We start from the raw sequence: 23974 nt of genomic DNA on the forward strand, positions 1-23974 counted from the left end.
TGGCTAGAGTGTATCGACACAGACAGTGCGAACTCCATTGAAACGACAAGACCTACCCTAGGTTGACAATTAATGTTGCAATCTCGGTAAATTAAGATATATTAAAATAGCACTACATTTTGGCACCGTTGCTAGGGATGGCAGTTGACAGTACAGTCAGCCCAGTTGTTTGTTTGATATAGAGTGTTCCTAGTCCACAGTTGTTGGGCGGTAAGACGAGAGGTAAGAACCTGCACATCGCTCTAACATACCTGAGTGAGCTCACCATTGTGATTACTAGGACACTTAGGACATTTTGATGTTTTGTTAGTGTGTCTTCATCTCTTCAGTCACTACGTGGTAAGACAAGAGGTAAGAACCTGCGCATCGCTCTAACATACCTGGGCAGTCTCACCATTGTCAAAGACTAAGACACTTAGAGTGTGATTTAATACACATAGGGTCCATGTGTGCACATGCAGGAATTACTCAAACACTGAAATCACCCCCACTCTAATAAGTCACATGAATAATGGGTCGTAAAAAGGAAATGAAGGGTGAAGATTTAGGAAGGAAGACATTTATCCAGGAACTAATCTCCAAGACAGAAAAAGAACAATCCAGCTCTCAAATGAATGCAAGGAAAACAGGGCTGCAATGTTATAGACATTTTTGGGCACTGCAACCCCAAGCATAAATTTCCATAAACCAAGGGCTCCTAAGTCCCTAAAGGTGTTGTTCCAACCCCTAAAAGAACAAGGTCAACTGATTACAACATCTCCCAGAAGTTCTCCATGAAAAACTACTCAGAACTAGTCAAAACTGGACCATTTCACCTGCTCCATAGGCAAAGTGCGTTGCATCCCACCTAAATACACACAGTAGGTACGTTGCATCTCAAAAAGCCCTTCTATGGGGTGCGATGGGCGAGAAGGGACAATTGGCAGGGTTAATCCGCAAGGTGGAGAAGCATGGAATCTTCTAGAAACTTCTCCTGTGACACTTGCCTCTCTGAATTCAACCAGGGATGAGTAAGAGATCATCAATCTCCAAGTGGAATCAAGAACTATCAGAGGGGAGACACTAATAAAATCTCAAAAGCTGACTCACCTCCCTTGCAGACATCTATATGTGGATCCCTCATCCCAGAGATCCGGACGCTGGAATTTTGTATCTTGTAAGGAAGTGCTGCTAGTTTATGGGTGCAATATCATAGTGTTGGGTGATCTAAGCTTTTCATGAGGTGAAGAAGGGCTTCTTGCTGAGAGGATGATGCTGGGTTAGAACAATTGGTTGTAATTCTCTTGGCTATTTCTTGATTATCAATAAAGCTATTCAAGTTTTCCTCCATACTCTTGTATGATTTATGTTTTATGCATTTGTATGGCTAATATACATATGATCCTATATTGCTTATGATAATAGATCTATGTTTTCATATAGTGTTATGCTGCTTTGATTCTACAGGTACTCTGTGAAGCTGGGTATACAAGAAAGCAAGTAGCAAAAGACTATCAGAAGAGAGAGGAATCGAGTAAGGAACCAAGCGCAAGACAGAGGTTGGTCTCCTTTATCCTTATCTCATCTATCTTTCATAAAGGAAAACGAAAGTAGTTTTAAGTTTGTTTGTTTCTAAGGTAGCTACCAGCCTTAGTGGGATTAGCAGCTCTGCATAGACATTATTCTGGGTAACAAAATGGTGACTCCGCTGGGGAGCGAGTAGATTATTTGTTCATCTACATTCGTTTACTTTATAAACTTACAGACGGAGCCTGAAGTCAAGCCAGCTAGCCTTCGAACTGCATTTTCTATGCAAGTGCAAAGTAGATCAACGCTGCTTCAGTCAATCTCTGGGTTTTGTTTATGAATTAAAAAATTGATTTACAAGCTCTCTAATTTCCCTTGTGGTGGCTCTAGTAACCTCCTTAGATCTACCCCTGTGATTGATTTATTGATTACCACTTGCTCGGCCAAAATCCCTAAACTGAACTACAAACTGTGACCCGGAACCGAATCAAAGTCTCGTCCCTGGTCCAGCGCACTGTCTGCTTTGTGAACTTCAAATGCAGCGCACTTCCCGAGTGTAGTAGGTGCGTTGCATTTCAGTTTCACTGTGTTACAGGTGCGCTGATCAAACAAGGCCTTGTTCCTAAATTTTGGTTTATGTGTTCACTCTTTTCAGATCTATTCAGGAGTTTTGATGCCTATAGTCAGTACACCTTTGTTTGAAACCCCTTTCCTTGTTGTTATTCCGCCTCCATTGTGAAAAGAACTGTACATTTTTTTATGTATTTTTTGAGTCATTTCCAGTTCTCCTTTACAAAGAAGTAGTGTAATTGTACTGTCGTTTCTTGATTTGAAAGTGTCGCAAGTGTTGTTTTCAATCATAGAAGAGAATCTGATTGTTCTTGATAGTCGATTACCCTGTTACTATTGTATTTTATCTGAGTTAGTAGTTTTTCTAGTGTCGAAAGAAAGTTTTCAATTCCAAATCGCAAAGTGTTGTCATTGTCCTCATTTTGTTTTGAAAAGAAACTTGTTAGTAATTGTCGCTTTGAAAAATAATTCAGATTTGTGCTTAGCTTTCTTTTTATCATTTACACATTAAGAAGGCTGAAAACAAATACATGCATGTGCATTTGCATTTAGACCGTTTGATGGTTTGATTTAGGAAAGTGCATTTAGTGTGTGCTCTTTGCTCTTTGTTGAAAGAACGCCATCTCTCTTTCCTTAGTAGCTAGGATTTTCATTTGCAAAAAGAAGATTAAACGACTATTTATCATCTTAGATTGAATTTTAGGAATTGTACATCTACATCACGCGATGAACCTGAAAGGAAAATTTCTTAAGCAAGATCAACTATAAAATAAATTTAATGAATCTAAAAACACTTTGGAACCTAACACACAACATCTAGAAGTCTAGGCTAGAGACGTATTTCGGCGTCATAAAGCCTGGTAACTGTTGCTTTCACTGTTGATTGTGTGATTCCTCCACTTTGAGACGATAAGTGCCAGTACGGACTTGTGCTCCCACGTACCGTCGAGTATATTTTGGGAGACCATAATAGGCTTTATCCTTTATCCATAGGAAGTCGTGTTTGTCGCCCTATCGATCGCAATGCACTGAACACACATTTGGGAAGATTGACTGCCGTACCGTAAAAAGTATTCTGTAGTTTTGTGATTGGTTTGGTAATCCCTCTATCTAGATTTCCAGAGTAGTCCCTTTCGTTACTTTTCAAACTCCTTAATGGAAAAGGTCCATCTGAGCACTTGTCACTTCAGGCTCATTAAAAATTGAAGGCGACTAGAGTCATCTTTTGTTTTTTCTTTACTCTTAAAAATTGAAAAAACAAGTTGTGTTAAAGCGTCTAAAATTTATTTTAAACAGAATAATTATCACCTTTCCTACATTGGTCTTAGGTTGAGGAAAATGGAGTCCACCAACCAAGGAGCTCCCCTTGGAGGAAATCCTAGTCCCTTCTTCTCTTGGGGAGATGTTGGTGCACCCCATATGGCCACATTGTCGCTTCCAGGATTGACAATTGGTTTGCATGTATGGCTTTTCTCAACCTCCGTCATTCAGAACACCGCGATTCCTGAACAATCGAGTCAGCAACTAAACGATTCCAGAGTTACCCCCCAACCCTCTACTTCGTCCAATTCTTCCTCTCCTCCTTCCTCTTCGCTTGATGAAGCTGGTAAAGCCAAAAATCAAGTACCTGAGGAGAAGAAGGAAAAGAAGAAGAAAGAGAAGAAGAAGAAGGAGCCAAAGGCGAAAAGGGGAAACCAAGCATCGTCTAGCGAAAATCCACACATTGCACTGACAAGGCCTAAATCACCATGCATCATTTGCAAAGGAGACCACTATCATCGAGATTGTCCTTGCATCCCTCAGATCTTAAGGGACTGGTCTCCTCGTTTGCACAATCCGGTGTCGTCAACCTCTGATGATCATGTTGAAAATACACCATCAACTAGTGAAAGTGAAGCCCCTGGAAAAAAAGGAAAATGTAAATTTCCTTGTAAACTATGTGAAGGCGATCACGCCGTCCACCGTTGTCCCTTCTTAGATGAGGCTAAAAGAGTTTTGGACGACCGTCCGATTTCACTGTTACAGCTCCCTCCGGGATATAAGAAACTCTTGCCGAGTCCATCACTAGTTGAAAATCCGGCTGACATGCCCTTGTGGTCGGCCGAAGTATCTATCATTGAAGAAAAACCATTTGAATCCATACCAGACGAAAGTCAAAAGGTCGAGGCGGCAGTTGACCTGGTCTTGCCTTCAGAGGTTCAATCTTCAGATGATACAGTCACGGAAGAGAACAAGGATGACACCATCCGAATTCTTTTTGTAAGCACAGACTCCGATGAACATGGGGGAAGTTTACCCATTCCTTTACCACAGGAAGGAAGTTCGTCAGAGTCGTACCCGGCTGTCTATTTAGTCCCACCTCCAAGCAACCTAGTTGTTTCCTTTGACTGGAATCTACTAGGCAGACCCCATTTACCGGCTAGTGTACCATTCCGAATCATTGCTCAAGTATATAGAATGGTCATGGCCAGTACCATCATAGATGAAGGGGATTCTGTGAGTATCCTTTCCTCAACTGCTTGGAAAGAGCTTGGTTCACCATCGCTTTTGCCTGAAATGAGAAATCTAACAGGCTTTGACAAAGGAACCAGTCGACCGTTAGGGATCCTTCCCAATGTGCCCATTACATTAAGAGGGAAAACCGTTCACATGAACGTAATGGTAGTCCAAGGACCCCTGGATTATAATCTACTCCTTGGATGAGACTATATTTATTGCATGGGAGACATTGTCTCCTCACTCTTTAGAGTAATGTGTTTTCCGCACGAAGGAAGAGTGGTCAAGCTCGTAGACCAGCTTTCATTCCCCGGTTCACGCATAGCAAATAGTCATATACCATCCCTGAATGGTCTTTTCACACAAGGAATGTCTCATCAATCCCCAGTCCATCCACCTGATGAGCGCGAGTGATTCGGGGGACATGACTGAAACCCAGGGGGCATGCACCCTGGTCTGCTTCGGCAAGAGAACCTTGGGTATAGGGTTGATTTCCGTGAGGGATATATGACTAATCTGGTGAACCCGTCCTTACAGGAAAATGGGAACAGACTGGAATAAGATACCTTCGTTAAGGTTATGCCGGGTGACACCACTCCCCTTTGCCTATTTCGATAGGCATCGCCGAGAAAGAATTTTATCCGCTACGCGGATGAAACTTTCTTGGTAACCTGGAAATTTTTCTCTATACCTGGGGGCATGCAAACCTTTTGGCGTGCAAGCGAAGAGCGACTATTTATTTTTTAAATTTGTAGGTCCTCTAACCCTTTAAACTCGTAGGATTAGTCATTTCCTAACTTGCATAAAGAAAGGATCTGGAGCAAAGCTTTGTAAGGTGCAAGCTCCACAAAAATGGCATCTTAGATGAGACATCCTTATTATACGACTGGATCGAGCAGTTTTAATGCAGAATTTATGCTCGTTAAAAAAATAAACATAAGCAATGAGCAAGTGTTTCCCCCAGCATTTAAGCTCATTTTAAAATAAAAAATGAACCAATTTCCAGTAAATAACCATCGTGAATGTAGTACTTCAGCCTTTGAAGCCTTGGTCGTGTTCTCATCATCACCTCCACTTGATTGTTTACCCCTTTTGAGGAACAGCTGCGAAGAGTGATCCTGTTAACCATCCTTGTAACACTACCGTGATTGGAAAATTCCAAACCTTACCTGGAATCAGCTGCTACCCAAATTTATCACTCGTTCCTCAAAGACGAGTCTCCTTTAAGCTCTTTTCAACTGACTTGTAAAATATGAAAAGATTGCGGAGCCATTGGCCTCTCCAGCTCGTTAAAGTGACCGGAAGTGCTATCCCTCTTTAGGTTTTAATCTTTTTAGACCTGAGGGATTATTACACAAAAATATCGAACGCTTGTTTTGTCCGGCTCGTTAAAAGTACCAAAAATTCATCCCTTCTGTATTATTTTATACTTTTTCAGACTTAAGGGATTAGATGACGAAATGGATTTTTTGGAGTTTCCTTTAAGTCCCTTTTCAGACTCTCTAAAATTGAAAAGGACCGAGTTATCTTTGTCGTTAAACTCGTTAAAACCTAATAGCGACAAACTTGTCCATAACAGACAAGAACGAGTTTCACTATCGTTAGGCTCGTTAAAACATAGCGATGGGTTTGCCCGAAGGGAAAATTATAGAACAAGCATATGTTATCCTCCTCAAGCTTGACAAAAATAAAGAGGTACTGGTCAGCAATGACTGGGGAAAAATTGGGAAGAAAACTTGAAGAAAGTTTGTTGGTAACAAGTCGCTCTTGAACATGACACTTTCACTCCGCATCCAAGTAGGGTTGGGTTGTTCCATTCACTGGTCACATCACCATGGTTCCATCACACCATCCAAATTTTGGGTTAATGCTACCGATCCATCATTTCAGTGTCGCCGATATGTTCAAGAGAAGTCGCTCAGAGAATTCACCTGTGTCTCACCCACTGCAATACATTTACACTCCATTATTTCATGATCGCCACCCTGAACCATATATCACCAGATTGTTTTCACCTCCATTAAAATCATTTGCTTCGTTCCGTGTCATTGATGTGGGATTCATTAAGGCCCTCCTATGACGGATCGCTTCTTGTCGGCATCAGCTCATTATCCAAGAAGTCGATCTAGGAACAACCCTCTCAGTACTTTGAAGCTTGCATGCCTCAATGGCAAGTTTCTCACTTCCGATGACAGGTTTACATCAATGGCCTTCGACCGAAAGATTTTGCGTGGTGTTCGACGCCAAGTCCCTTATTCACACCATGTAAATTGTACTACAGTACCTTGAGGATCATTATCATTATCGGTGATTCCTCTCGTACCTGTTAACAGCTTACATCATTGGCTGGTAATCAGGTGATGTCTTTCCATGTTCGACTCCAGAACATCTCTCACATGGATCGACTTGTACTTTGAGTGAAGATCGAACGAGATTGAAGACCCCGGATATAGTTTCATCCATCTGGGCTGCGATATATATTCAGGAAAATAAAGACATCAAATGTACATCATTGCTGCACAGATAATCATCCAATCTAAGGGATGATGGCTCTACCAGAATCATCAGTCTACACTCAGACGATTGTCTGTCTCATGTACATGAAAAATGAATTTATAAAGTTGAGCATGGGGATGCCCGCCTCAGCTAGATCATGAAAATATTATGAAGATAATGTATTGTATTGTATCTTATTACAGGTCTCCTTCCAGCTTGAAAGAACTTCGGATCCTCATGATAAAGCATTTCACCCGACATCAAAAAGATTAACGACCTCATGCTTTAGTGGGAAACTGTTATAGACATTTTTGGGCACTGCAACCCCAAGCATAAATGTCCATAAACCAAGGGCTCCTAAGTCCCTAAAATTGTTGTTCCAACCCCTAAAAGAACAAGGTCAACTGATTACAGCATCTCCCAGAAGTTCTCCATGAAAAACTACTCAGAACTGGTCAAAACTGGACCATTTCACCTGCTCCATAGGTAAAGTGCATTGCATCCCACCTAAATACACACAGTAGGTGTGTTGCATGTCAAAAATCCCTTCTATGGGGTGCGATGGGCGAGAAGGGACAAATGGCAGGGTCAATCTGCAAGGTGGACAAGCATGGAATCTTCCAGAAACTTCTCCTGTGACACTTGCCTCTCTGAATTCGACCAGGGATGAGTAAGAGATCATCAATCTCCAAGTGGAATCAAGAACTATCAGAGGGGATACATTAATCAAATCTCAAAAGATGACTCACCTCCCTTGCAGACATCTATATATGGATCCCTCATCCCAGAGATCCAGAGGCTGGAATTTTGTATCTTGTAAGGAAGTGTTGTTGGTTTATGGGTGCAATATCATAGTGTTGGGTGATCTAAGCTTTTCATGAGGTGAAGAAGGGCTTATTGTTGAGAGGATGATGCTGGGTCAGAACAATTGGTTGTAATTCTCTTGGCTCTTTCTTGATTATCAATAAAGTTATTCAAGTTTTCCTCCATACTCTTGTATGATTTATGTTTTATGCATTTGTATGGCTAATATACATCTGATCCTATATTTCTTATGATAATAGATCTATGTTCTCGTATAGTGTTATGCTGCTTTGATTCTATAGGTACTCTGTGAAGCTGGGTATACAAGAATGCAAGTAGCAAAAGACTATCAGAAGATAGAGGAATCGAGTAAGGAACCAAGCGGAAGACAGAGGTTGGTCTCCTTTATCCTTCTCTCATCTATCTTTCATAAAGGAAAACGAAAGTAGTTTTAAGTTTGTTTGTTTCTAAGGTAGCTACCAGCCTTAGTGGGATTAGCAGCTCTGCATAGACACTATTCTCGGTAACAGGAAAAAAGTTGTTACTCCCATAGCGAAAGCAAAAACCTCTAATTCCTCCATCTTAGGACCGTATCATTCTAAAGCTAGCACTCATACCCCCAAGACCAAGGATTCAATTCATGAGCAAGAAGGGGAAGCTAGTATCTAGAATTTGAGGACCGAGGGGCAAGGGGAAACTAAGGGGGAACATTGGACACCTCAGACAGAAAAGAACCTATTGGTTTATCAATATCCAGATACAGGTAATGCAGTGAAACAACCAGCCCCAGGGGTATTTGAGGCACTAACCACATCTACAGGGCCATCATAAACACAGCTCAAAGGACACTTGCTACAACAAGGGTTAGAAGAATTAGTCATGGGGGACAAAAATGACAATAATGCTAAAACAAACGCCACTATCACCACATTTTAATTCACAATTGGGAATATCAGAGTTGAAGCTCCTATGAAAAATATTCCTCTATCATCCTTACCATCCTTTCAAGGGATGACTGTGGAAGATCCAGATACATTTCTATTTGAGTTTGATGTCTTATGTAGAAGTTATTATTATACAATAGATGCTCAGAAACTAAAGTTATTTCTTGCTACCTTAAAAGGGGCAGCCTTGAGATGGTTCATGGGATTGGGCTCTGCTTTTATTTCAACGTGGAATGATATGAAGGAGAAATTCTTGTCAAAGTACTAGGACTATTGCAGGACCAAGTACTTAATGGAAGAGATATTTAGAATGACACATAAGGAGGATGAAATCCTAAAATATTATGTGGAACAGTTCCACTATAATCTGCAGAGGTCTAAACACAACGATTTAGACCAAGAAATCTTGAAGACTATATTCATTAGAGGAATGAGGGATGACTGCTTGACACCTTGAATCTATTGGGAAAAGGGGATATATCGCAAGAGCCATTCACTAAAATTGTAAAGATCTGCCTAATATGCTCTCGAGGATCATCCAAAGGAAGGAGTACAATTCGATATGCCTCTCTTGTCATACAAAAATCTCCAGGCGGAGGATTAACTAGAGTGGAGATCAGGAATTTGTTTGAAAATTTCAAGGCCGATATCCTCAGTACACTCTCAGCCCATATAACAATAGCACAGATCAAGAAGACACAAGCAAAAGCTGACACACCCTTGGCCATGTTCTATTTGACTTGTCGAAAGAAACATCCTTATAGGGAATGCAAATTGAATATCATTGGCTTATGTAATATCTGTGAGTTGGAGCATTCGACAAAGCAATGTCTGAAGCTTCCTATACTAAAGGTGGTACTCAGAGAGTCAAGCGAAGAGGTGCAGTCCTCTTACTTCATCACACCGAGCAGGCCATGGCAACCACGACCTCTAGGTATGTCTCGATACTTTTCCTATTTCAATACGTGGAAAAATGCATATAATAACCAAAAATATCCATGGAAATATTTTGCCCTTCCTTCAGCACAGTTTCCTTCACCCTGGAACCAATGGTCTCCATCTCCTCTTGTTCAATATCCTCAACCCCAACCATACCCTTGGAACCAAAATTGGAGAGGAAATGCACAGAATTCAACTCTATCGAGACCACCCATGCAACAACAGCTGCAGTTACCTCCTTTCCAAGCTCTTGCTCCTCCACCACCTATGCAGCCCCAACTACGTGTGCAACCTAACCCAAACCCAAACAATAAAGCAACTTAGGGTATGGAGGCTTTGGTGACCTTCTAGACCTACCTTATTACCCCTGTGGGTCTTAATGAAATACAATTGCGATCGGGCATGGTAATTAACCCTAGTCACTACCCTATCATTACAAAGGAGGACTGTGAACCATCCAGAGGAGATGCTAGAGGCTCTGAGTCGGCTACTACGCCTACATCAGCTAATATATAGGAAGTTGTTACATCTATAATAACCGACCCATGAAGAATTGTTACAGCTGTAACAACCAATTCGAGGAAGGTTGATACACCTATAACAATAGATTCGACTATTGTACCGCATGACCCCCCATATCCTTAGAGATTGGACAAACCTAGGATGACTTCACAGCCTGAATCTGATTTTCTTAGGGATTTTCAAAATTCATATGTACGAATTTCTATGTTGCAAGCCCTTAAATAAGTACCAATCTATGCCAAGACAATGAGAGATTTGTGCATCAAGAAACCTGGGAGGAAGCCTAAAGACCCTTCCACCATACATGTGATAGGAAAGTTATCTGAATTAATGTCTGCTCAGCCTCTCCTTACTAAGTACAATGATCCAAGAAATCCTACAGTCACTATCTACATTAATGATCATCCCATAACCAACACATTGATTGATCTTGGGGTTGCCATTAATGTAATGACGAAGGATCTCTTTATTGCTCTCGGGCTATAGGGACTTAGACATAGTCCTACTATGCTTGAATTAGTAGACAGGTCCCGTGTTAAACCCAAGGGGATGCTAGAGGATATAGTGATTATGATATATTCCTGGAGATATCCGGTTGATTTCCTTATCTTATAGCCCAAATCCAATTCGGGGGGGCATCCTTTGATCCTAGGGAGACCTTGGCTAGCCACTGCAAATGCATTTATAGGCTGCAGAACGGGATCCATGGTGATTTTGGATGGCCAGGAAACAAAGAACCTTAATATTTATCCCCCAAAACCAAATATGGATGTGTAAAACCCTTGGTGGGATGAGTTTGAGCCTAAGTCAGATCTTTCCCTACCACTCCTCACTCTGGGGAAAGCCCAATATTTCAAAAATGTGATAGAAGGTGGTGTCATTAACGGTTTTAATAGTAACTCAATTTATGTTGCTTCTATTAAAAATGCAAATGAGGAAGAAGAGGTGGAAGATATAGATTTTGAACAAATGAGGACCACTCCGAATATTGCTAGTAGTCCAATTGAGATCGAATCTGGAAAGTTTTTTAATGCTAATCCCAACCTGACTGCTGAGCAAAACCAATGACTGTTATAGCTGTTACAAAAGTATAAAAAGGATTTTGCATGGGATTATACAGATATGAAATGGATCCACCCTAACCTATGCACTCACCATATTTATTTGAAGGATGGATGCAAACCAGTCAGACAGCCACAGTGCTGCATGAACCCTGCACTAAAGGAGGTGGTGAAACAAGAAATACAAAAACTCCTGAGTGATAATTTTATTTATCCAATATCTGACAGCTAGTGGGTGTCACCACTTGTCATCATTCCTAAAAAGAATGGCAAGTGGAGAGTCTGTGTTGATTACGGAGAACTCAATAAGGCCACTCAGAAGGACCATTTTCCCTTACCATTTATAGATCAGGTCCTCAGTACTCTCTCTAGAAAGAAATTCTTTTCATTTTTGGATGAATTTAGTGGCTACAATCAGATACAGATTACCCCGGAAGACCGAGATAAAACAAGCTTTGCTTGTCCTTGGGGAACCTACAGATACAGATACTTCCTTTTGGGATCTGTAATGTGCCAGCAACCTAAAGGGCAATACTGGGAATTTTCTCTGACTTATTGAATGACTACTTGGAAATCTTCATGGACGATTTCACACCTTATGGAGATGCTTTTGAAACAACATTAGTCAATCTAGAAAAAGTACTAGAATGGTGTGTACAGACTAATGTTGCTTTGAGCACTAAGAAATGTCACATGATGATGACTGAAGGGATCATGCTTGGACACTACATTTCTGCTAATGGAATCAAGTTAGACCCTACAAAAATAGAGGTAATTCTAAAAATTCCAACCCCCAAAATGGAAAAAGAGGTACGTAATTTCTTGGGGCATGCAGGGTATTACATGAGATCTATAGAAAAAATTTCAAAAATTGCATCGCCATTATTTTCCTTGCTCATGAAGGATGTTGATTTCTTGTGGATAGGGAAGTGTGAGCAGGCCTTCTTAAAAATGAAATGGTGTGTATCAGCAGCTTCAGTCTTGCGAGGACCTAATTGGGATCTGCCATTTCACATAGCTACAGATGGATCGGATATTGTTGTAGGTGCTATTTTGGGCCAACTGGAGGATAAGAAACCTTATGCTATTTACTACATAAGAAAAAACATAACCCCAACTGAGCTCAACTACACAGTGACCGAGAAGGAGTTCTTAGCAGTCGTGCCTGCCATCAATAAATTCTAACATTACATCACCAGGTATCAAGTATTTGTACACACTAACCATTCTTCCATTCGTTTTTTAATGAATAATCCAATTACAAATGGTAGGATTACATGTTGGTTATTGTTGTTACAATAATTTGATATCACTATTGTAGATCAGCCTGGAAAAGACAATGTAGTAGCTGACTTTCTTTCTAGGCTAACTATTGATGACAGTTGCACTCCCACTGAAGATTCTTTCCCTAATGAATATTTGTTTCTATTTCTACTTACTCACCTTGGTATGTAGATATAGGCAATTATCTTGCAGCAGGGAAGTTTCCACAGTATTTCTCCTCCAAGGAGAAAAGAAAAATCATGCAACAAAATGCTACATATACTTGGATAGGTGGGAACCTCTACCACACTAGACCAGATTTGCAAATCAGACACTATATTAGAGAATACGAGGTCTTTGATATCCTTAAAGCCTGTCATGAGTAACCATGTGGAGGGCTCTTCGTAGACAAATGGACATGATACAAAGACCTTTCAACAGGGTATTATTGGCCAACAATATTTTAGGATTCCAAGGAGTTTGTGAAGGGATGTGATAGTTTTCAAAGGATGGGCCAACCATTGCAATCAGATGAGATGCCATTACAGCCCCAAATTGTCCTAGAACCTTTTGAGAAGTGGGCTCTAGATTTCGTAGGACCAATTAATCCTTCATCTAGACAAAGATCCTACATCTTGGTCCACACTAACTATGTCACAAAATGGGTTGAGGCAAAGGCACTAACTAGAGCCACAGAACAAGATGTCTCAGAATTTTTGTTTGAAGACATCTTTGTTCAGTTTGGCATACCCAGGGAGATAGTCATAGACAGAAGGCTCGAATTCACATCTCAGAAGTGTTGACCTAGGTTGTCATTGATGTCAATATGGCAATATTCTAGATACTAGATGATGATATGAAGCCAAGGGGAAGCAGAGCAGATCCATGAAGAGATAGGAGCAAGGCCATCAGGATAGCCAAGCCATAAGCTAGAGGAGTTAACAAAGGAGGCATATTGCAGAATATCAGAGCAAACAGAGGAGGTCTCTTTGAAAGACAACATTGCCAAGCTAGAGGAGCCACATTGGAGCAAGAGGAGCCATATCGAAAGAGCATTGCATATAATACATGCCTAAGAAGAACCAACAGGAGCTACAGGAGGAGCCATATATATATCATATATATATGCCAAAACAGAGCTACGGGAGGTGCCATATATATATGCCAAAGAAGAATAGGGAAAATAGAGGAGCAAAAAGAGCTATCAGAGGAACCAAGAGGAGCAATGAGAGCAAAGAGCAGACAAAACCATTGAAGGAAGCAATCGGAGCTATTGGAGCCATCAGAGGAAGCAGACAGAGCTATCAGGAGCTATATAGAGTATATGCATGCATTTACACTATCGGAGGCGCAGACTCATAACATATACATATATAGATATATATATATATATATATATATATATATATATATATATATATATATATATATATATATATATATATATATATATATATGTATATATGTATATATATGTATATATATATATATATACATATATATGTATATATATATATATATATATATATATATATATATACATATATATATATATATATATATATATATGTATATATATATATATATATATATATATATGTATATATATATATATATATATATATATATATATATATATATATATATATATATATATATATATATATATATATATATATATATATATATGCATTTACACTATCGACAGCATAAACATATATATAGGCTATATACCATACATATATGAAAATACACTATCAGAGCAGAAAAGGCATATTTTATATAAGTATGCGCAGAATACACTATCGGAGGTAGAAGACTTGGGTGTATTGCAAATACATTATCAAAGGCGGAAATTTTAACGCTATCGAGCCTGTAGAACCCATATGGCATCACCCCTGTGTATTTACTTGTTTATTGCCGAATTCCTTTTACATAGAGAAATTACGCTGGAGTCCTTGGGGCTGGTGCCTCAGAGATAAGAAGGATTGGAGTCCTTGGGGCTGGTGCCTCAGAGATAAGAAGGATTGGTGTCCTTGAGACTGGTGTCTCAGGAACTAGAACGATTGAAGTCCTTGGGATTTGGTGCTCCTAAGTCCAAGATTGTTGCCTTGGCGAAATAGAGTTGGAGCTCTGGAGGTTGGAGCCTCAAAAAAGTTCAAGTTGGTGCTTGGGAACTAATTGCAACCACTTATATATTGTACTATATTTCTGCAAAGATTATATTAATAAAAGCATTTATTCTTGTTGTTCATCTTTTGTTTTGAATATAAATGTTTTAACTGGTAAAACAATAGTAGGAAAAAGAAATATTGATTCAAACCCCCCCTCAGTATTTCCAACAATTGGTATCAGAGCAGGTACCTTCTTTCAAAGCCTAACAGCTTGAAGGTTGATATTTAGAACACAAATGGAAAATTCAAGGAAGAAAGTCTCCAATCCTCCCAAGGATGTGTCTCCCTCTACTACTAAGATAGAAGACAATCAATTTGAGGAGGCTCAAAGGTTCAATGGGAACTTTAATATATGGGAAGCAAGAATGAGGAATTTCTTACAGACTCAAGATATTGAAATTTGGAAATCAGTAATCACTGATAGTGGGATGGATGAAGAATCCAAGGAGTACAATAGAAAAGCAATGAAGGCGATCTTGAATAGGCTACCTGATTCTATAAAGAAAAATCTAGGAAAATATTCATCAGCAAAGGGTGTATGGGACAAACTTCATGACCTTCACTCAAAAGGAGCATCGACCATGACCATCAGTCAAGAAGATGATGGAAATCAAGAAGGAAATCGAAACCCATCATAGAAGATGAAGATGAGAATGATGACATCAAGGCTAAAGTAGACCTAGAAGATGAAGAGATTGAAAAAGATTTTGTAGAATATCTCCTCACTCAACTTATGGCTACCATGGAAGAGATTAACAGTTTGAAAAAGGAAAATAAGGAACTTAAGAAGATAGCACTAGCTGGTGACCAAGATCAAACAAGGGATACAGTTGACCTTGTCAAGCTTCAAGTACAAGAAAGGGATGAAGAGCTTGCCAAGCTTAAGAAGGAATTTCATCAAAGCAAAAGAAAGCATCATGAAGAAGTCATATTCATGAAAAAACAATTGAATAAAGCAAAGAATCAAGAAGATACCTTGTCAAGTCAACTTGAACAAAGGCACAAAATCTTGAACAAACTTGAAGAAGAGATTGGTCAATACAAGGTAGAGGTCTCCTCTCTCAAGTCTCAACTAGAAGAAGCAAGGAAACAAGCACAAGGACAAGTTTATGAGGCAGGAAAGGAAAGAAACACCATGATCTATCAACTGAAAGCAAAGGATGAAGAAATCTTCAAATTAAAATCTAACACCAAGCTTCTCAAGGCTGAAACATGTAAATCTACAAGGATCAAGGAAGAAATGGAGAGTAGTCAAGCAAAGAATGAAGAAATCCTCGGAATGAAGTTAGATATCATCTCCCTTAAAATAGAAGTAGATGAAGCTACTCGTATCAAGGAAGAAACTGAGAAACAACATGCTAAGAAGAATAATGAGTGTGAAAGATTGGAGGAAGAGATTATCTTCCTCGGAACAAAGGTTGAAGGGATGAACAAAATATTGAAGAGCTCTCAAGCTATGGTTGACATGCTCAACTATCACAGATGTCCATCTGATAAATTAGGTCTTGGGTATGCAGGTAAATCCTCAAACAAAAATGATAATGCTTCAAACAAAAGGGATGTGAAGAAGCCAAAAAGAAATGGTGATGCTCCCAGTTCCAACAAAGGTAAGGATAAAAATCAAGGCTACAATAGAAGAAATCTTGCTCCAAGAATAAATCATGCTCCAATAAGAAATCCCACTCTAAGAAGAAATGTAGATGATGTCAAAGATGAAAGAGGCAATGGTCATCATCAAAGGATCTCAAGGTAGAAAGGCTTTAGAAGTACGTCAAGGAAATCTCCATCTCCCAGGTACCAAAGTTCATTTTTTGGTTATTTTTATTCTTGTACAAACTTTGGTCACATGGAAAAATATTGTAAAGCATATCATAAAGATAGATGTTATGGTCCCCAACCATCTCATAGATATATATATATATATATATATATATATATATATATATATATATATATATATATATATATATATATATATATTATGGTCCCCAAAAATCTCCAAGAAACAATTTTGCAAGAAGAAATCATGAATTCTTATTCATGAACAATGTAGAATGCTTCAAGTGTCATAACATTGGTATTATGTCACGTGATTGTAACTTAACTTGGGTTCTTACACAAGCTAGAACCATGCAAAAGAAGAAAGTTACACAAGTGTGGAGAAGAAAGCAAATACAATCCCTGTCCACACAGAGTTGGCAATCTGAAAGTCCCTTGAGCTCTCCAGCCAACAACATATGTCATTGGCCTGAATTTTGACAATCTAAGCATTTGATGGGAAGACTTTGCCAAAAGACATGATGCATACAGTTAGGGGAGCCTACAGTTAGGGGGAGCCTATGATTCTTGATCATTATTGTTTAAGCTATTAGTGAAAGGGTCCTTATGAAATCCTTGTTGAGATATATTAACAATCATTCTTTGATGAAGATCATTTCTCAGGAGTAATCCATTGAAGAATATGATCCTGTAACCATTATTTCGACTGTTGTTAAAGATTCTTTCCACTTAATCACTAAGTAGTATTTGAAGCAACAAATAAAGTCATCTATTGCTAGAGAAAATAGGGAAAACAACTATGGTGTTGTTATCATAGAAGTTTGTGTCTTGACTCAGGGATTTAATGTGAGAACAGATAAATTTTGGACACTAATAGAGGCAATCTTCAAACAAACAAATACATCTAGAGTGGAATTTGAAGCAAGAGCAGCGGGCAGCATATAACAAAACTGAAGCATTGAATGAAGATGCAAATCAGCAATTGTATTTAAAAGACAGTCATAGATTGGATATCTAAATTTGCTAGGGAAATAACTTGCTGAGATATGTACAAGAACACAAGGAAAAGATGGCTCATAGAAAGGAGAATGTTGTGCAGTCAAATGTAACTTAAGCTTATATAGATCACTTATAAAATATAGCAACAGTAAGGCACAACCCCTCACCATTTCATCCAAATGCAATGATGATTGAATACTGGATGGCAGTGACTTAAGGAGAAGCACAAAGACACAAAGGAACTCAGATATGAAGAAAGATAGCAAGAAAGATAATCTCAGTGGCATTTTCTTGTGATTCAGACTATAAAGGCCTCTCAATTCTACATGTGGAGATAGCAATATGGATTGAAGCATAAAAACCTGGACTTGGACACTTGGTGTATGGCTATTTGCAATCTGATTGAAAGCATTGAAGTAGAGCACCTTTGAGTATCGTAGAAGCCATGATAAAATAGTTCTGAGACATGAAGAGGGAATAATGTGCAAATTGATAATAAAGCATCAATCCTTCTATCTTGAGTAAAAAGAAGAAGAGCACTATGATAGGTGGAGTCACAGACCCATGAAAATCTACCATTCATAAAGAACAGAAGTAGTTTGATAGGGGGAGTCTCACAGCACTCCTTTGCCATTGATGTTAAAGGGGGAGAGAAGAAGAATATTTCCATCAATAACAAAGGGGGATATTGTTGACCTAGGTTGTCATTTATGTCAATACGACAATAATCTAAGATGATGATATGAAGCCAAGGGGAAGCAGAGCAGATCCATGAAGAGATAAGAGCAAGGCCATCAGGATAGCCAAGCCATATGCTAGAGAAGTTAACAAAGGAGGCATATCAAAGCATATTACAGAATATCAGAGCAAGAGAGGCATATTGCAGAATATCAGAGCAAACAGAGGAGGTCTCTTTGAAAGACAACATTTCCAAGCCAGAGGAGCCACATTGGAGCAAGAGGAGCCATATCAGAGGAGAATTGCATGTAATACATGCCCAAGAAGAACCAAGAGGAGCTACAGGAGGAGACATATATATATATATATATATATATATAGATACACACACACACACATATATATATATATATATATATATATATATATATATATATATATATATATATATATATATGTGTGTGTGTGTATCTATATATATATATATATATATATATATATACACATATATATATATATATATATATATATATATATATGTATGTATATATATATATATATATATATATATATATATATATATATATATATATATATATATATATATATATATATATATATATATATATATATATATATACATATATATGCATTTACACTATCGGAGGAGACAGTTTTAATGCTATCGGGCCCGTAGAACCCATATAGCATCACCCCTGTGTATTTACTTGTTTATCACCGAATTCCTTTTACACAGAGAAATCACTCTAAACACTTAGTGGATTCAGGAAAGCGGACTTGAAATTTTATGACCGGGAGTGTTGAGTCCTATCGGGTCTGGCACATATTATCGCATCGTTATAAGGGAGTGGTCTACATTAAGGTCTAGACCTGAACCTTTGCGATTTGCGATTGCCAATATATATCACATCGGCACTTTAGGAGCAAGAGCTATAAAGTGTTGAGCGGCCCATTGCAATCACCAATAGCGATCAACAATATCGCATCGGACCTCCGCCAAGGGAAAGCGCCGATTGCGATTGCAAGACCGGACCCGATGCAACATTATAGATGGACTTATTATAATATTGCGTCCAGTGGAGAATCGGCCATCGACCATCAGCAATTTCATGAGCGCGACTACCGATTGTGATTGCACATTAAATCCGATGCAGTTATAGACTCAGGTGAATTAAATTTGAAGTCCGCCCTTAGCGCTTCGCTCGTGGTTTATCTCATATTTCCTGTGTATTTGAATATTAGCCTTGTGCATAGTTTGAAGGAAAAAATGCACTATTAAATGTAACCAATAGTTCGCCTGAACGATAGTTCAGTAGGCTAAATCATGGCGATTGCGATTGGGACGTGGCAGGTTCGTTAAACAATGTTGTCCCTGTGTATGCCTGCTATCATCAAAAAAAAGGGAGCGCTATTACAATTTTTGGAATATGTGTTCTCTATGAATGATTTGGTCATTGTCGTTTAATCAACGTGTCTCAAGATTGCTGGTGAGCACAAAGAGATAGAGGAAACCACAGAGACCGAAGAGGAAGCCAAAGAACCAGCAAAAAGAGGAAACCGATAAACAAAGGCATGGGGAATGAATAAAACAGGAAAAATAGATAACATAAGTAGTTGTGTTGTTGAAATAAGCTAGAGGAAACAGAGGCAGCAGTAGGGTCCAGCAGAACAAAAAATGTTGAAGGACCCACAGGACAGGAGGCATTCGAGGGGTGAGCTTCTCATCTAATCGTGTTACCCTATGAAAGAATTAATCAGGTATACAATGCAGTCTGAAGTATAATTCTGTGATGTAATGAATAGAGTTTTATCTAACATTGTTTGAAGGCAGAAGTAGCCAACAGAGAAATAGTCATGCTGAAGCATTCACTGTGACAATAAGAACATATGCTTGAACAAAAAGCAGGTTCTTATGCAGAGTTTAGTGCAGCTATAGTGGACTCACTAAAGCTATGTGGAGATATGATTAGAGGTCAGCTATTGGAGACTGTGTGTGAACTGTATGAAGAGTTGTAAAGACTCCTTCATGAGAATACTGGTTGTCATTGATGTTGTAGCATGGATACTACAGTGAAGCTGTAAATAGACAAAACTCAGTAATGAAGAGTTCTGAGAGCAGAACATTACTATCAAATGTGGCTTGACAGGATTGGGTCGGATCCCTTGGGGCTGTTGCCTCAGAAGCAATAAGAATTGGATTCCTTGGGGCTGTTGCCTCAAAAGTAAGAAGGATTGGATTCCTTGGGGCTGGTGCCTTAGAAGTAAGAAGGATTGGAGTCCTTGGGGCTGGTGCCTCAGAAGTAAGAAGGATTGGAGCCCTTGGGGCTGGTGCCTCAGAAGTAAGAAATATTGGATTCCTTGGGGCTAGTGCCTCAGAAGCAAGAAGGATTGGTGTCCTTGGGACTGGTGTCTCGGGAACTGGAAGGGTTGAAGTCCTTGGGAGTTGGTGCTCCTAATTCCAATATTGTTTCCTTGGCGAAATAGAGTTGGAGCTTTGGAGGTTGGAGCCTCACAAAAGTCTAAGTTGGTGCTTGGAAATTGATTGCAACCACTTATATATTGTATCTATTTGTCTACAAAGATTATATTAATAAAAGAATTTATTCTTGTTGTTCATCTTGTGTTCTGAATATAAATGTTTTAACTGGTAAAACAATAGTCGACAAAAGAAATACTGATTCACACCCCCTCTCAGTATTTCCAACAATAAGATCCAGGAATTGGTAGAGAAATATAAAATCCATCACAGAATCACAAAACCTTATCATCCACAAGAAAATGGCCAACTAGAAAGCACTAACAAAGTCATTGAGGGGATCCTTACTAAGACTGTGGACAGCCATTGAAGAAATTGGGCTGATAAACTTCTAGAAGTGTTATGGGCGTATAGGACTACATTGAGGAATACCACTGGATTCTCACCATATGAACTTTTGTATGGCAAGAACCCTTTATTCTCCATCAAATTTGAAATCAAGACACTAAGGACAGCATTGCATGTCAATTTGGATTTGGCTACAACACAAAGGCAGAGATTGAACTAGCTCAATGAATTGGAGGAGAAACGGTTGGCTGCTATCCATCAAATAGAGATTATCCAACAATAGAGAGCTAAGTGGAATGACAGATTTATAAAGAAGAAGAAGTTCCAGAAAGGATATTGGGCCCTCTTATATGACTCAAGGTTTAAAGACTTCAAGGGTAAGCTCTACACCAGATGGCTAGGTCCTTATGAGGTAGATGTGGTCTTTGACTATGGGACTGTAAATTTGGTGAACATTGACAGTGCAAGGACACCATTACTTGCAAATAGGCACCGTCTTCGATTAAATCACAAACCTACCTTAAGGGATTCATTCATCAACATTGTCACAAATTTGAATCTACAGAATACGGGAACAAGGGAAAGTCCCCCTGTGTTGCAAAAAAATTAATTTTTCCACTAAGTGTAACAAATAAAAATCAACTTCGGTTGGCAACTGTTACACCTTCAAACTTCAACAAAAAAGAAAGAAAAAAAAAAACAATAATAATAATCTGGTTGTTAAAACCTTTCCCATATGTAGACAGACACTTTTGAAGTAGTTGAAAACCACCTGGTGGCGGCTGTTACACACTCTATAACAACATTTGTTATTTCAAAGCATATCTTGCGATAAGTAATATTACATGATTTTTTTCTTTATCTTTTTGTAGAAATTAAAATAATATATATCAGCCATCTTGGTTGTTACACCTGTAACAGCCGACGACTTTTCAAGACTAAACAAGATATTTTATTGTAATAAGTAGCAGAACATCACCATGATCCTCATCCTCAGAATTAATTTTGCACGTCTCGCTTCCCGAACTTGGTTCACGTGTCGCACCACCCATTACTTCGTCTCACGTCACCCAAGTATGTCATCAAAAAGGTAATATTGAATTCGTTTTATTTTGTAATTATGGCAACTTAACATGACTATTAACGGTCAACGACGATTGTCATAATTAAGTCAGGGGGGGCAAAGAATCATATGGCGACATGACCGTCGCATGACTTGTGAATATTAGAAAAATCTAACAATTAAGGCATGATGACCTGGTAGTTATTGTTACTTAATGTTGATCATACCAAAAAGGGTAAGTGTACCATCGATGAGACCTCCCCATGACTCACCATTAAGGCAAAATTCATTGTGCAGTACGAACCATGCGTGCCAAATCCCAATTTGAAATCTGCACCTACACCACCATGCCACCCTACCATTTACCCCTACTGGAAGCACTGAACCCCCATTCAGAGTGCTCGGAGAAGAGCAAATAACAGCAAGCTGAAACAATGAGATTATGTGTCGACTACCCTAGAGCACTTAAAGGGAAGGATAAGCAGGTGGAACAACACTGAATTGCATAAGCAATGGGAGGAGCAACAATACGACATGATCCAGGGTCCACAGAAGCCTTGGAATATTGCCCAGAAGCATGCCATATTTTCAAGTATGCAGGCTGGTTTGAATTCTTATGGAGGTTGGAAGGATCAGACGGTGGTGTTGAAATGGAATTTGCAAAGAATCTGGAGAGAAACCACACAGAGCTCAGAGCGTTGAAACTGGATGTCATGGAAGAGGTGATTGCTAGGGTAATATGATTTCCAATGGAAGGGAAGAGATGGTTTAATAGGAAGGTCAATGACTCCTCACTGAAAGGGTATTTCCTTTAAGAAAAAGAGTCGCTGGTAAAGAAAGGAAGGGGAATTGAAAGACTGTCACTCCCCCAACCATGGGCAGATGTTTCCCTCTACCCCATCAAGTACACTACTTGCGAAGGAAGGGCAACAATTGTTTTTAATTATCATTTTCCATTGTTGAATCACCTCCGACATCAGTAGTTGATCAACCTTCCTTATTTCTTGCTGGGAAACATTAGGCACATGGTCGCAACTGTGAAAATAGTTGCGCATCCAGAAACGTGTGTTACCAAACATGGCCCTATCAAACTCATTGTGTTGGATGCTTTGAGCTGACTAGGAAATAATTGGGAAGAAATCATGCAGAAAAGACCTAGGACCACCCGCAAAAGGAAAACCAAGACATCTAAGGAAGCTCTAGAGGTGACAAAGGAGTAACCCTAGCCCTCGATAGTAAGGGTCAGCAAGAGGTTGGTTGATTAACCAATTGGCAACAGGAGGCCGAAGCAGAGGATAAGGGTTAGCGGGTACCCAGAGTCCCCATCCATGTCAAGAAAGAACAAAGAAGCAACAGAGTAGAAGGATGAGGAGCAAGCTCAACCAGGAGAACCTTCTTCACATGGTAAGAGCGAAACCCAATCCTTGCTGTCAAAAATTGAAATTCTAGAGAAAGAAATTAGAGAATTGAGGGAATAGCTAGCAGAAGGAAAGGTAGAGCTAAGAGCCCAAAAGCTGGATACTTTAGCAGAGGCCTTGGACGGGGCCAGAAGGGGAGAAATCTCGGGCAGTCTATGCATAGCTTGTGTTGAGAAGTTGATGGCGGCAGGATTCAAATTTTGTGAAGAAGACACCATCTCGAGGGAGACTCAAACTGAAATCTGGAAAGTTGTTACACAAGAACTTGTCGAGGACGTTGTTGTTACACAAGAACCAACAACCAAGATAGCACAATCCAAAGGAAGTGATCAAGTAATGGATACATAGGAGCCCTTGGCTAACACTTCTATTTCATCAGAACCAGCAGTGGAGGAGGAAGTCAGCCAAGAGGAGGAA

This window comes from Pinus tabuliformis, chromosome 9 (assembly GCF_031772625.1).
Source record: "Pinus tabuliformis cultivar Carrire ecotype Pingquan chromosome 9, CPIR1, whole genome shotgun sequence".
Classification (NCBI taxonomy): domain Eukaryota; kingdom Viridiplantae; phylum Streptophyta; class Pinopsida; order Pinales; family Pinaceae; genus Pinus; species Pinus tabuliformis.